Raw genomic sequence first — 15,916 nt, 5'->3', positions numbered from 1 at the left:
GTTTTCCATCTCTATGTGGAAAACAAGAGGAGGGCAATTTTCTTCGGCGAACCTCACGTTGTAAAACCTAAGGATATAATTAGCTTCCTACTCTAACCTCGATGAATATATCATGGTTTTTCTAAAGATTTAAGATAAATGAATAAAATTTATATTATGCTAACGAAATGAGAAAAAAATTACCATCCATTTTGTCTAAATTGAAAATATTATACGAATCATTCAGTGTTTTAATGTAAAGTATATAGCCTTGTGTTAATTGTAATCTGTGGACTTAATACACAAGACGAATTCCTTTATGAGTGCTACTCTTTTTAATAAGATACTCGTAAATGTCAGGTTTGAGAGATGAATATTAGAGAAAAAAATAAAAAGAGTTTTAATGATGGTATGGGTGGCCGGTAGTATCTAAAATAATTGTTAAAATGTTCATTTTTTGATTTTATAGCTTTGATGTGTGTGCTCTTGTTTTGTAATAGTATTCTGTGTGGTTTGGCATTGGGAAAAAAATGGAAGAGCGAATTTTTAAGATGATCAATCGAAAAAGATGTCTGATAACATTAGAAGTAGAGAGACATACAAGTTCAAGCATATGCGTCAAATTTTGTGAACAAAATAGAAATTCACCTTCAAGAGCACTGGATGAAATGCATGAAGCGCAATGACAATTGAGTGTCTCGCGCATAGCAGTTGTTCGGTGATTTTCAATCGACGGAAACGATAGTATTCCTCCTGGCATCAATACCCAATCTTTTTCTCCAGGCTTACCCTTAATTTCTGTGGCACAATTGTCATCGACATTTCATCTTTGCGTCCTGCTCCTGACTCTTGTATGCTGCGGTGCGTGTTATTCCTCGTGTCCTCCAATCACCATGGGTCTCTGATTGTCGCCATACTCCCGTCCTTACCTCTTTTTGCGCACAAGTGTTAGTTTTTCTCTTGAAGAGGTAAAAAATGCGATAGAAAGATAGAATTACACTACTTTCAGTGCTCTCGTCATATATTCTGATAGTGGCTCTTGAGTTTCTTTTTCCGATGGGGTTAGGGCGCCAATATTTGAATTGAGTAGGCGAGTAAGAGGACTTCCAATTTCTTAGGACTGGCCTATCGCTACTGGAATGCCACTTGAACCCACGCCGATGGTATGCGAAAGTGGAAGAGAATTGATGACTACGATTGAAGAAAATATACCGATTGCGTGGGCACTAGCTACTCTGAATGAAAAAAATCACGAGACTATATAGAGGGAGAGGCGTTTTATTGAGGCGTTTAACTTTGGTGTCCATTATTTCGTGTACATGCATGTTGCTTAAGCACAAACATATAATATTTTGAATGTAGCCACTAATTCCGATACCCTCCTTAAGTAATGGCCAAGCATCGATGTAGTGAAGTCATGCAACCGAAAATCATTTATGTTATTACGCAAACAGCGTAATATTTTTAGCTCTCATATTTTTACATTCACTCTGGAGAAATAAGGTCATGCGGAAGTTAAAAATTACGAATATAATTTTTAGCCCTTAGGCTACATATTTGTCAAATCTCGTTACCATAATATTAGTTTTGCATTGATAAATTACGAAAAAATATAGTGTGTCGACTATAGAATAATAGTGGAAAGCCATGCCGCCAATAACTAAAGGTGTTCCGTAGCTATTAAGCCGCAAATTAAATTTAGCACGTTAAGCGCTTTTTTATGGTGTTTATGGAGGTTTCGATTTATGAAGGATTCGAATCTCCATCACCATACTAGTGGCTTTATCGGAAACGATGGTTTCTCCCTCCACGGCAAACATTTTGATGTCATTTCTTTATCAAATAATAATGGAAATGAATATTGACGATTTCAGTTAAGAAACAAATTTCCCTACACATAATATTATATCAGCTTTTCCTCTTTTCTTTTCCAATCCCTGCCCTAGTTTTCCCTTCCGTCATAAGTATTTTGTTTGCCATGCCTCACGCCTTTCGGATAGTTTACGCTTACATTTGTTGAAGTACTTGATTTGATGGAATTTAAATAATTACTTTTAGATAACATAAAGTTGGAATATCTTTTTCCATGTATCTTATGAACTGATTAAGCATCAATTTTGGTCACATTAAGCGGATGAAAATAGATTGATGAGCATGGAGAGTGATGTCAAACTTGATCGCAAGACATTTGCTTATTTATCAAATATTTAAAAAATAATAAGCAGTGTGGAATTAAAATAGGAAAAAAATTAAAATAAAAAATTGAAAAGGCTGGAATGCCAAACACTGAGACATACAATATGCATTAGGGGGCCGCGATATTTCTGATACGCCCTGTGAAGGAGTGAAGGGGATGGAGTGGAGGGGTGTATGGAGAAGAGTAATTTGCATGATACTGGAGTCTATGGAACCCAAATCGCTGGGAGATTGAAAGACGAAATTTAGATAGGTGCAGGAAATCACTCTTGCGGGTTGAGCGGACAGGGACATGAAAGGAAAAGTAGGGATGGATATCGTTTGGTAGGAAGTTTCCGTTTTTTCCATAGAATGGAGGAATTTTAAGTTGTGAATCATTCTGGGCTGTTGTGAATCTATGTGGGCGAAAGGGAAGGCATTAATACTATCGGTAATCAACCGGTTAAGGCAGGCTTTTGATGGGCGCAAGCTGCCAAACGATGCAGTGACAACTTCCTTGCCTCTCCTAACAAAACATAACCTAACATCCAACATTAAAGCTAATCCTTCTTCAATTCAGAATACTTCTCTCGTCCTTTCATCCCGTCCATCATGCCTACGTATCCTACTCCTGCCCTTTCCTCGTTTGCCTGACATTCTCCCCTCTATTACAGTCTTCAACATCCCACTGCCGACCAATACGCCCTTCATCCATCTTTCCTGCCTCCATAGGATTTCTCCCAACAAACCCCTCTCTTCGCCCACCATGCCAAGCACTTCCTCATTTGTATTCCTTTCAGTTCACTTCGCCACCACATCTACATTTCAAAAGCCTCCAATCTACAGGCCTGTACTTCTGTCACCTTCTGTCTATCTGTACTTCTATCACCCTGTTTTAGGTAACCATGTTTCCGCACCATTCAAAACTACGCTCCATTTCAAAGTTTTGACTAGCCTTTTATTATCAGCCTTAATCAAAGTCCCTGTCATCGACTCCCTCTTCCTTGTGAGATCTTCTTTACCTAGTGCAATTCTTCGCCTCATGTCGTGTATACATAAATACGCTACTGAAAAAGGCACTCAAGGAGTTAAAGATTATTGGGACAAGAAGAGGTTGATCAAAGTGAGGAGTAGTGTCTAAGCATGGGGAGTGGACAACGAAGACTATTTTAGAGGCACAGAGCGATAATTTCCGTGAATCTGTAAAGGATATTCCCAAGGGCATGGCTTTGAACTTTATTTCTCTGAGATAAGAGTTTTTGGTGAAAGGTAGCTTCATCGAGGTCTTTTTAAGATGGGGTGACTGGGATCTTCTTGCCTGATTAATGATATTGGTGTGCGAAAAGGTTTCTGCTTGGAAGAAAATAACATAGCGGATGACTTCAAGGAAATAATCTTAATTTGCCATATCGTACATCGGCCATCATTTGAGAGAAGGGGTATCGGATGCGCTAGGGATATCATGATTGCGAGGGCCGGCAATAATGAAATCTAATTCGGCATTTCAGACCTTTAGAGGAGCTAAGGCTTCCACAGAAATATCAGTTATGGCAACGCATGGAATCAGATTCATGCCATACGTCTTATGCAAAGTGGCGATAATTCGCCGTCTCTCCGTCAAGGATACTGCTGGACAGGGCATGCGATTGAATGTCCGATAAGAAGGGATTTTTTGCTTGGCGATTCGTCAAGTAAAAGATCACGAAAGCTTTAACACTTAAAACCACCTTCAAGGTGGTTCTATCGTTTAGGGAATAACATACTATTGTATTAAGGTAGCTAATTTGCCAATTAACTAATTGAGGATGTTTCAAATTTTTATGATTTCGTGCGAGATCCCATAACGTTTTCCCCGATTAAACATTATTTGCTAATGAAACTATTCAATGCACAATAACATTTGTTTAGCGTATTATCTATGTATATATTTTCACATTTGACGGGAAATTGCCATAAAATTTAGATTTCATCATGCGCAAAGTTAAGAGTTAATCAATTTTCCTCGCTTGTGATACTACGTAACGTTTGTAACATTCTGCGTCAACAGTTTACGAATGGCCACATTAGGCATGCACGCGACAAAATAAGTTGTATACTAAATTAAATCAACCTTAATGCACCTATTCAAGACATTCATTGGCTGACTATATTAAATGATATTTCCTTAAGCCGTAAATACCTTTAAAAAGTTGCAATAATGTGGTAAAGGTTTAACCCTCTTACGTCTAAAGAAAATATCACTTAATATAGTCAGTCTTAGAAAAGGCCTTAATAAGCTCAATTTATCCTTTTCAAAGACATTCATTGTTTCTTTTTAACAATGGCGCAATGCAAACAGACGTCCAGATAATTGAAAAAGAAGTCAGTCATGCAAACGACTCTATCGAAGCCAGATTTGATGGTTATCACATCTTGAGACATCAATACACTGTATACTTCAGATCCTAGATTTTTCCGCGCTTGGGACATGACAGTGGCATTCCCAAACACTTTTTAGGGAGCTGGCTCGTTTTTTTTTGCGATCCTAATTAACTTGGTAGAGTTAGGTCCAGAATCTTTTTTAGGTCACATGCTGTGCGAATATTCCCCTTTACGCTCTGCGTCCTTGGTATCCACTTAAGCATCCCTTGAACCGAGGGGAGATTTTACAGCCGTGGGGATTAGTCACTAGACCGTAGTGGAGAGGGGGCCAAAAAGTTGGCTAAACAAATCGACGATTCCCCGAATCTATTACGGAGTCCCTAATTTCAAGAGCGCTGCGATCCAAAATTGAATTTCGGGTTCCCTGAATGTCATTTTCATTGGTGATGGGAGTCGTTGAGTCACCGGACCTTTGTTTTTATTGGCTCATGACCTTTGGTAATACCTTATAACGTAGTTTACACTCATTTATTTACCAAGATAGAGTTGGGACGAGGCTCAACAACCCAGAGGAACTAATTGTAAGATTGACAGCATACAATTGGCAAAGTGGTGCCCATTAAAGTTTGGTTGACCTGCGTCTAAACTAAGTACGCAGTGAAAAGTATCTCTTGAAATCATCTCAAGTGATTTAAACTAACAGCTATATACCAACACTTTATTTCAAAAATACTCTTTAGATAATTACCATTACGCTAGCGGGTATCAAATATCCCAAAAAAACTATTTATTAATTTGGAAAGGAATCAGGTGTAGATTCCGACATTAGAGCATTGTAACATACCGATTATTAAATTCAGTGATTCTTAAAAATTCTATGTTTGAAACATGAAGTACTAGTGCGTATATGCAACGAAACTTCATTCTACATCGAAAACTTCATTAATTAATAGAAAGGAACAGAAGGGAACAATAAGTGAGAATATCAAAGATCAATTGCTATCATTTAAGTGTGTAACGTGCGAGTTTCCCTTTAATTACGGCACTTGAAGCAAACAAGGAATTTATACTAATGTCTTTAATCATGAAAATTTAGATTATCTCATTAGGTATTTTTCACGAGCACATCTAGAATGACAGTTGAGGTAAGACAGATGCTATGCAAATATTTTGGATCACAACTTTAGTAAAATTAGACACTTCCGACTTGGTCATTGAAGAAATTTATTTGATACATAATGCTTATGTGCATTTATAAAAAGCACATTTAAAATTTAAATAGTATTTTATTTTTCGCTTAGCCTAATATGAAGGTTAGAAGAAGTATAAACTATTTTTATTCATTAACTGAATGAAGGTTAACGGAAACTAGTTAGCTAAGCAAAGAAATCAAAATTGACGACGGTTTACCTGACCTTTCGATTAAAAAAATCGTTCGCACATACGACTTCCGGTCATTCGAAATGGTTCTTAAACCTATTGTTAAAAACTATAGGTATGTAAATGGAACCGGACGAATTGGAAGTATTACTTACATTGTCGATATTATTGCTAGAATTTGAATGTGTCCGTGTGGAAAGACGGATAAGTATAAAAAAACAACTGGGGTGTTTGCAAAACCTTTGCGTCTGTTGAAATATAGGAAGAATTTTAGACTCTTACCTTTGGCTGCTCAAGCTCTTGGCGATAGGACTGTAATCTGGCACGACCTGTAATGAGAAAATTCAAGAGCTGTTATCATCATTTAAAGAAATTACTGAAACAAAAGATTAAGGATAAAAGAACCATTATTCCTACTCGAAAGTTTGCCTTACAGTCATTTTGATGAGAAAAACCAGGGTAGACTGGAAAGTAATGCGCACATGCTTGCAGACCACAAACAAAATGACCTTCAGGAGCACTCCTGGTGGTATGTGGAAGTAACATTCCTCATGCGTGTTGAGGGGGAATGTTACTTCCACAAGCCACCAGGAGTGCTTCTGAAGGTCATTTTGTTTGTGTTCTACAAGCATGTATGCATTTATTTTCAGCCTAATCTCGTATTTGTCTCTCACCCACCGTCCCATTAACTAAATATGTTTTTTTGCGAGGAGGAATTTGGTATTTAATCCCATTGAGGGTCTCTTAAGTTTCCGTCCACGTTTGTTTGCCTAAGCCAATCCCAAATCCGTTTCCTTCATTCAAAAACACCGGCCTTTCCCTGAAGCCCTCGCACCGTGGTGAGGTGATCCATTTATCTTGCGGGACCCTAGATGCAATCATCTGAAATGCCGCTTATCTCTTATACGAGGCGAAAATCCACCCGGTGCGTGTTGAATCAAAAGATGTTTCCTGAGCGTCTCGCTAATAGAGAGAGAAGGGATTGTCATGTCGGAGGAATGCGAGAGAGGGCAGCGAAAGGCAGAATGGGGGGAGGGAGGGAGGGATGGGGGGGGGAGGGGAAATGGACGGCGTCGATCTTTGAGCGGCGAGTGGGTTAGAAGGCACGGGAGCGCTTTCTTGCACGTGTGTGGGCTAGGGTGTCTTTTTCCGCGGTGATTCAACCCACTTACTCCATGCTCAAGATATGCACTTGGGAATCCGCGTTCTCCAGACACTTGAAATAAAGCCCAGACTTAATATGTATGCGAATCTTAAGAAAATCGCACAGGCTCTTGGGCATAGTGTAGTAGAGCAGACTGCTTTATGGATGTTGCTGAAATACAGTCTAGTGGCAAGAGGGAAGAAAATCTTTGACTAGCCAGCCTGGACTTTGGCAGGTACTGTTCGAGTATTTGGGGCATTCAAATGACCCATTCTTTCAGTGATGTCATCACGATTTTTGAATGCCCACTTTAGGTCACTTTGTGAGCGAACCACCGTAGACATGATATAAACAAGTCGTTGTAGGTTAGGTAGTAGGTAAGATGATTTCTTTATTGGATGTACATGATAACATTGTAACAATAAAACCTAAACTTTCATTAGAACTAAAGGGAAAATAATAATATTTCGATAAAAGTTTCTTCAATCGGCGTCAAAACTAATAATCTTGAATTAATGATGTCCGTCGAGAAGTTGCAGAGCCCAAAAGAACGCTGCGCGATGATTTCCACCCTTAATTACGTTTTCTGAAACGTGTACGCGATGCGCGGCAATTCATCCTTAAGCGGCGAACGATTGAAGAGTTTGTTTTCTAATAAAAAAACATCCACTTTAATGGCCGTGATAAATACCAGCTGATCGGAGTGGTTCCGCTCAAAGAAGGAAAAGGCCGAAGTCGAAATAAACGCAGAGGAAGACAAGGATGAGTGAGTGTGTCACAAGATTTTCCTCTTCCTGTCCTATGAAGAGCGAATGCTATCATCCCTCCGATTTCCTCCAGAGACTGCCCTCGGTTACTCGATGTGCAATGCACATTTTGCTCGTAGTCGTGAAAGGGCAAAGAGTGTGGTGCTTTTTCCTTAATTCATTTGCTTAATGGCTGTCGATAGTAGATAGATAGCAAAATGGGATTATTTTCGATGCCTTACTTACATATTCCATCTTATTCCCTGATTATATCGTTTCCTTTCCCTGAAATTCATTATTCTCTGTTGTTAAATTCACCCAGGCACTAGTTTAGCCCATGATTCTCAGTGTCGTCACCAAACCGAAATGGAAGGCGAAAATTCGAGTAAACCCTCACGTAAAAATAGTCAATATTATATGCGTGGTATGCGCGAACTGGTGCAATCTGGCGGTCATGACGCGGACTATAGCTTAGCCTACTAGTGGCGCTAGTTGCACCACACCCAATCAGCCGCCTGAGTTTGGGGGATCGTCGAGCTGTGCGTGCATGGTGCCAGTTATGTTAGTTTATGTTGTCCTCGTTTCTACTGTTTATCGAAAATGGAAATTGACAAAATCACGAAGCAAAGACTCAACATCACGTTTTTTGGTGAAATACGGCAAGAGTTATCTAGGAATTACTGAAATGTTGACAGCTGTTTACGGTGATAATGCTCTGAAGAAAACATCCGTTTTCAAGTGGATTAAGCGTTTTAAAGATGGCCGACGAGACGCCACGGATGATGCAAAGCGGAGACGACCCGCAACCACCTGTGTTGACGACAACATTGATCGTGTGCGGTTCCTTGTCCTTACCGAACGTCGAAAAACTCTTTCGAATAATAGCTGATGAACTGAATTTAGGAAAATCAACAGTGCACACTATTTTAACCGAACATTTGGGTTTTTGAAAAAATGTGTGCAAAAATTGTGCATATTCAGCATTGAATATTCGCCAGATATAGACTCGCCCCCTGCGACTTTTTCCTATCTCCAAAATGCAAAAATATGATGAGGGGACATCACTGGGAAGACACAATAAAGCAAGAAACGATTAGAAAACTAAAATGCCTAATTGCTGAGGACTTCTAAGGGTGCTTTAAACGGTGGAAAAGAAGATGGAATAAGTGCATAGCAACGAATGGAGAGTACTTTGAAGGGGACAAAATCGATGGGGACTAAATTTTGCAAAATAAAGTTTTTGTGGCTTCAGCTCGCATATTTATTGGACAGACCAAGTGTTTCTACACTTTTCACGGCCATGTTGTTCCAAATTTGCATGCATGTGTTTAGTGTGTGCTGACGTAACAATGAGAGGGCCGGGGGCAAGCCTAGAGTGACCTATGGCCGCGGACGTCTTTGCCTAAAAAATGACGTCACCGTGTTCGAAACCTCAATCCCACCCATGCGGGAAAAGCGTTGGAGAGGTCCATCTAAAATCACCGCCGAGAGAATGCCGCATTTTACGCGGTTCTAGTCCAACCCCCGATCTCCGACAAAGTAGCGTAACTTGTAGATAACCCCTTGGCACGAGAGAGACCACTTAGTGAATACACCGCCCGCCACTATACTTAATTTCAGAGACAGCATTTTACACAAGACCTCAGTGCAAAATCAGAGTAGGAGATCGAGCATTAGATATGAGGAATTAATTCAATCTGAATTCCGCTCCAGACTTCATATTTCATTTGCCGCAGCCAAAGTGACCACGTGAGCTTTCGAACATTTAACGTCAAAATGCGCAAGGAGGCAACTTCGTGAGCTTATCGACGAGACTGCTTGTCGTTTTATTATTATTATTGGGTAATCTACCGGTTAAGGTAGGTTTTTGGATGGACACAGCTATTAAATAAAACATTTTGTGACTCCTAACAAAACACAAAATCCAGCATCCTAATCTACGAGCATCCTAATCATCTCGTATATCGGATTCCTCATCATCTCTGAGTACTTCTTTCCTCCCTTCATCCTGTCCAACATCCCTATCCTGTTCCTTCGCTTTCCTCGTTTACCTGACATTCTCCCCTCTATTACAGTCTTCAACATCCCACTGCCGATCAATATGCCCTTCATCCACTTTTCCTGCCACCATAGGATTTCTACCAACAAACCCCTACCACCGCCCACCATACCAGGTACATCCTCATTTGTTTTCTTCTCTGTCCATTTCACCTTCTCCATTCTTCTCCACACCCACATTTCAAAAGCCTCCAGTCTACGTCTATCCTCCTGCTTCAATGACCACGTTTCCGCGCCGCACATAGCCCCGCTCCATATCAAAGTTTTTACGAGTCTTTTGTTAACATCCTTACTCAACGTCCCTCTCATCAACTCCCTCCTCCTTGTGAAAGCCTCTTTGCCTGGCGCAATTCTTCTCCTTACGTCCCTAACACTTTGACCTCGTTGGTCCAACCAACCAACTTTGCCTGGCGCAATTCTTCTCCTTACGTCCCTAACACTTTGACCTCGTTGGTCCAAAACACTTCCGAATACGTAAACTGCTCTACCTGATCCAGCTTTTCCCTCCTATTTTAATGTTTAGCTTAGTCTTTTTCTTTCTAGAAAATCGCATAACCTTTGTTTTATTAATATTGATTCTCATCCCATACCTGTCGCACTGAATTTCCAATTCAGTCAGCAATGCTTAAAACCCCTTGGCTGACTGACAAACTAAAGCTTGGTCATCAGCAAACCTGATTTTACGAATTCCCCGCCCACTTTCATTCCTACCTCCAGTTCTTCCCATGCCTCTTTAATCATTTCCTCTGCATATAGGTTGACAGCAACGGTGATAATGGGCAACCCTGCCTTAAACCTCTTCCTAACACTGCCCAACCGGACTCCCCGTTCCCCACTCGTACCTGAGCAGTTTGAGACATGTACAGGTTGTGGATTAGCCTCCTTTCCCTCCAATATATTCCTATTTTCTGCAATATACTCATTAGTTTTTCCCAATTCACTCTATCAAACGCTTTTTCGAAATCTACGAAACAGACAAATACCTCCTGGTTGTGTTCTATATTCCTCTCGATTAATAATCTCATTGCTGCAATGGCATCACGCGTACCTCTCCCCTTGCTAAACCCAAACTGATCATCTCCTAAGTAACCATTTGTCCTACTCTCTATCCTTTTGTTTATGATCCTAAGAACAACTTTAGCTGCGTGTGATATCAAACTAATTGCCCTGTAGTCCCCACATGATGTAGCCTTTACCTTTTTCGGAATGGGAACTAAAACTGATCTCACAAAGTCTTCCGGCCAGATTCCTTCCTCATAAATACTATGAATCAGCCCATATAGCCTCTTCCTCCCACATTTGCCTAAACATTTCAATAGTTCCGCGGGAATGTTATCCACCCCCGCGGCCTTATTTAGCTTCATCTCCCTTAATGCCATTTCTCTATCCTCGTCAAGTTGCCTGGACCTAAGCTGTCTTCCTCTACGTCATTTTCTTTTTCAATGTCTAACTTTGTTGGTCGAAGTTCTATATCATACAGTTCTTCTATATACTCCTTCCATCTCTCTTGGATCTTTCCTGTGTACAATATTATCTTACCCGCCTTATCTCTAACTGTCAGCATAGATCTTCCTTTCTTACTTCTCGATAAAGATTTAACTTTGCTGTACAGCGCACCGATTTCACCCTTCCTCTGCAATCTTTGTCGTTTTATTATTCGAATAATAATTCGAATGGATAAAAATAGGCATATCAACTATTTCCGTATTCTTCGCAGGAATACTATTTTACTATGTTGGCATTACATTGAAAAGGACTTTGTTAGCCCAGTGGATAGAGCGTTGGACTACTAACTGGAGGGACCACATTCGATTCCCAGGGCATTCCTCTGTGCACCCTCAGCTTCACCCAAACTGTGATCTTCCTCGGAAACCATAGGTGGTTCAGGGAAAGGAACTGCCCCCCCCTTCCCTGACATGTGCATTTTACGCAATATTAGTACTAGGGAAGCTCTACCCTGACCTATCAAACCGACCTTCGGAACTGTGGTTTATTAAAATGCTACCCCCCCCCATTGACAGCAATCCAAACGCGATCGTAGGGTTTGTGGATCCTGAAGAGCAGTGCTTGGGGTGGGGGGTGAGGGGGAGCACTGATAATTGCTCCTTGTAGGGTCACCCATTCGTGTAAATAGGTCGGAGGGTAGGAGCGAGACGAAAGCTCACGTAGTCTGTTCCTCAGTGAGGCGGCCATTTGAGTGATGGTTCCATCTTAGACACACTATTGAAGAAGGCCATGGGAAATCACGCGAATTATTTACTCTTGGAAATATTATAGATTCTATCTCTGTCCGCTGAAAAACGTCCTTTAATGTGGTACAATCACTACCAAAAATAGTAATAATTTCAAAGTTTCCGACGCAATAAACAGATTTCCTTAAACATACCTCCGCCGAAGTTTCTGTTTGAAAGCTTAAAATTCTACAGTTGAATTTATCAAAATAAAACGCTTTTCATCAGTCATTGTTGTCTAAAATTTTTAAATGCATGCACAAAGTGAAGTTGATGACCAATTTGTATCTGGAAACAGAGTTTTGTTTCAAGAAATAACATAAATCACCAAAAACCTTTATACGGTGATTTTTACTTGTTTGTTGTAAATATCTGTTTGTTGTAAATGCTTGTTATCTTTTATGTTTAGACATTGAGAAGGTAATTAGTTTTAAATGCTATCTTTACTCCGACCTATTAGAAAATTTGGTTGTTTTTGTCGTAATTTACATCCGACCTTCCGCACAACAGGCTGCATTCTTTTTAAGCCATTCTAATCCTTTTTTAATTAATTAAATTAATCCATAATAAATGCGTAGAATTGTTCCGAAATTCTCGCACAAGGGATCTGTGTCTTTTAGCCTCTTTAGTGAGTTCTCCTCGAATCGGTGTCTCTGACGCTCCGAACCAAGTGTGTTTTACGATCGCCTTCTCCAACGTGATCCGTTTTTTAATCGATTCGATCATGGCTGGAAAAAAAAGATAAAGAAACAAATTTATGGATTTTTTTTGCAATCCCGGAACTCTTCCTCAAGAGTGATATAAAGAGGGAGAGATTTGGATGGAGAATGACGATTGGCCGGAGCGGGGGATGGGTGGATGGGAGGGATCGTGTGAAGGCTCGTATACAAGCGACACACGCGCGCCAAAAAAACGGAGAATCCTGGGAAGGGTGGGTGTGTTGCGTGCGTACGTTTGGCAGAGTGGCCAAAGGGTGGGGAGAAGGCATATGCGACGGATTCGGGGCCGCTTCGGACCCGTCCAATGCCTTTCAGGAACTAGGCTAACTCTTCTGCGCAAGTGCATGGGAGTACTGCAGAAGTACTACCCTGAGTACCACTATATCGTAATGCCATGCGTAATTGTCCATTGGCCGTTCTAATATTACATGTAGAACGGATTGAAAGGGTTGCATACACAATCTGAGCAGTCAATACCCTTGACCTAACGCTATTTCGCACAGATTATCTCCGTTTCTTCGTGCAAGTGATCTTTCGGAGGGGGGGCGGACCCAAAGTGAGGACACATCTCTGAATTTTAATGGTTCTCGTGGGGATTCAGGAGGTTCGAGCTTACTTCTTAAATAAAAGCATTTTTGACATTCATCTCACGAACCAAAGGATGGCTCTCAACTAAATTAAAATGCACTTTTTTTCGGCTAAGTGTTTTTTTTGTTTCGCAATTGACGAAGAAGTGAACAAATGTCGTTCTGCCTGCGTGAAAATATATCAACCCGAAACATTTCATGAAATGTATGCATAAATCTGGTTTGTAGTTGAAATTATTTAATGTCTTACGAAGGTAAGCTATAATCATCTACAAATTTATTACAAAACATGTGTTCAATATCGCACATAAACACAATGAAAGAAAGACGAGTGACCGATTCGACCTCGAAAACATTTATTTTGAAAAGAAAATAAATGTTTTCCGAGTGGAAGACATCAAAATGCTTCATTCATTACGCATCAGTTCCAGTTTATTAATTATCTTAAAAAATATCCCCTCCTCTCGGCTTTCTCTCTGTCATCTAGCAGCGCGTTAGAAAATAGCTAGGAATGTATCAATTAAACCAAGTACTCAGAGGAAACTGTTATAGGACTAGTGGATATACCAATTACGTGGAAGAAAAATTAAACATCTTTGTAATGTGGGCGTAACCCAAGTCATTTTATGATATTCATCATTATATATACTATGCACAGCACGAACTATTTTTCATGGCATTTGAACACGGCATAATTTGCTATAATACGCTTTAATTGACGGTTTCCAGCGTGAATATATAGAAATAATCATATTGGAAATGAAAAAAGAGTAAATTTGTGATTCCACAGAAATTTTATTTCGATGCGACCCCGGTTTCGACAAGACGTTGTACGTCGAAAGCTGGGCTTTATCGAAGTAAAATTTCTGTGGAATCACAAATTTACTATTTTTTTCATATCCCATATTTTTTGCTTGGCATTATAATATTTCACTCGCCAAAGCGATGGGAATGTGATTCCAATGTCGTTGAAAAAGAAAAGCAAGCGTTTGGTGCTAAAACCTTTCGTAACTCTATGATTGCTATTTTATGCAACGGTTGTTATTGCAAAGGCAACAGGATGCTTGAGCAATGCAAACGTTGGGAAGGCAGCGCCCTCAAGGAATTTCCCACCCTGGTGGTCAACCTTTATGGGAGGACGTGTTTAGCAGGCGAAAGAGCCGTCCGCATCATTCCGGTGGCCGGTTCTTTCTCTCTCTCTCATTCCTCTGCACTTCAATCCTCCTCCTCCACCTCTACCTGCATCCAAAGCATTCGAAAGGGAAAAAAAAACTTAGGGAACCAATTCCTACCTCCCTTACTCAACTCTCGTCCTGCACCTTACTTCCTCGTACTTCCGTCCACTTCGTAAAAAAAATTAAGCAGTTCCCCCCCCCCCCCCGGGAACCTCCCGGGTCTTCTTTTGTGATATCCAATTATTTCCGCCTGTCGACTCTTTTCCTCAAAACATCGGCCCCTATCAATCACTCTCCCCCCCGCGGTCCCACAACTCCACCGACCCCCTCCGGCCCCGTCCCTTTTTATGCCCAACTCATCTCCCCTTTCCTTCCCTTTCCATCCTCATCTCATTTTAGTCCCTCGCGCCTGCTTATATTCTACTCCTCACCAGATTCATCTCCCATTACACTCTCAATCGTAGCATGACTTTTACATAAAATAGTCGAGGGGTTTCACTGTTTACTTAATTTATTACAATTTTGTAAGCGCTATTTGGTCCCTAGTTAACTAAACTAATCCGATTCGAATGAGTATTATTTCTAATTGAAGAAGTACTACATATTTTAACCAGCATTAATTTCCATTTATAAATTTCAATCTGTCTTAATTATTCTTATTCAACGCAGTTATGAAGGAAAATAACTTTAAGGAATAAGAAAAAAATTGCAGAATTCGCCAAAATTTTATTTAATACGATAACTACCAGTTTCATCACACAGGTGACTACTTCAGGTATTATTCTCTACAACTGTACCTGAAGATGTCACCTCTGTGATGAAACCGGTAGTTACCGAATAAATGAAATTTCGGTGTATTCTGCAAATTTTTTCTTAATCCTCAAGATGAATGTTCACGAGGTTGAGCCCGATACCATTGAAAAGAAAACAACTTTCTTTGACCGAGAGCTTTGTTGAAACAAGCATGTGCGACAACAACATTTCCATTCATTTTTCGGCACATTCTCCCATCCTCCTGCCACTTCTATTTCTTCAATCTCCAGTTCCTTCCAAACCTCTTTCTTCACTCTGCTGAGCCTTTGTTTCACCGGGAAAGCACGTCCCCTTCCGCTTCTTGTCCCTTTCCTTTCCTAGCATCTCACATTCGACCCCCGCCTCCCATGATTCCCCATTCCTCTCTCTCTCTCTCTCTCCCCCCCCGCCCATTTTCTCACTTTTTTCCCATCAAAGCCGTTGGAATCTCATCATCTTGACGCATCTCCTTGATCGGTGTCCGCAAAAAAATATTCCGATGGACTTTCCTCTCCTCCCTTAGAATTGAATCACCGGCTAAGCGTTTAAATTGACATTTGCGATGACGG

At 40.4% G+C, this 15,916-nt stretch overlaps 1 protein-coding gene across 2 annotated transcripts in view; it reads right to left on the bottom strand.

Annotated features, from left to right (window-relative positions):
- The window catches only part of LOC139694816 (uncharacterized), a 259,914-nt gene that overhangs the window by 146,616 nt on the left and 97,382 nt on the right, over positions 1–15,916 (bottom strand). For both annotated transcript variants that reach the window (XM_071593333.1, XM_071593334.1), the window contains exon 2: positions 6,178–6,224. The gene's annotated coding sequence lies outside the window, so the exon portion shown is untranslated. The remainder of the gene's footprint in view (positions 1–6,177; positions 6,225–15,916) is intronic.

The sequence above is a fragment of the Hetaerina americana genome, unplaced genomic scaffold (genome assembly GCF_022747635.1).
Source record: "Hetaerina americana unplaced genomic scaffold, ioHetAmer1.1.p SCAF_56, whole genome shotgun sequence".
In the NCBI taxonomy this organism is placed as follows: Eukaryota; Metazoa; Arthropoda; class Insecta; order Odonata; family Calopterygidae; genus Hetaerina; species Hetaerina americana.
The sequence above is the reverse complement of the archived record's forward strand: the minus strand, read 5'-3'. Positions and strand labels throughout refer to the sequence as shown.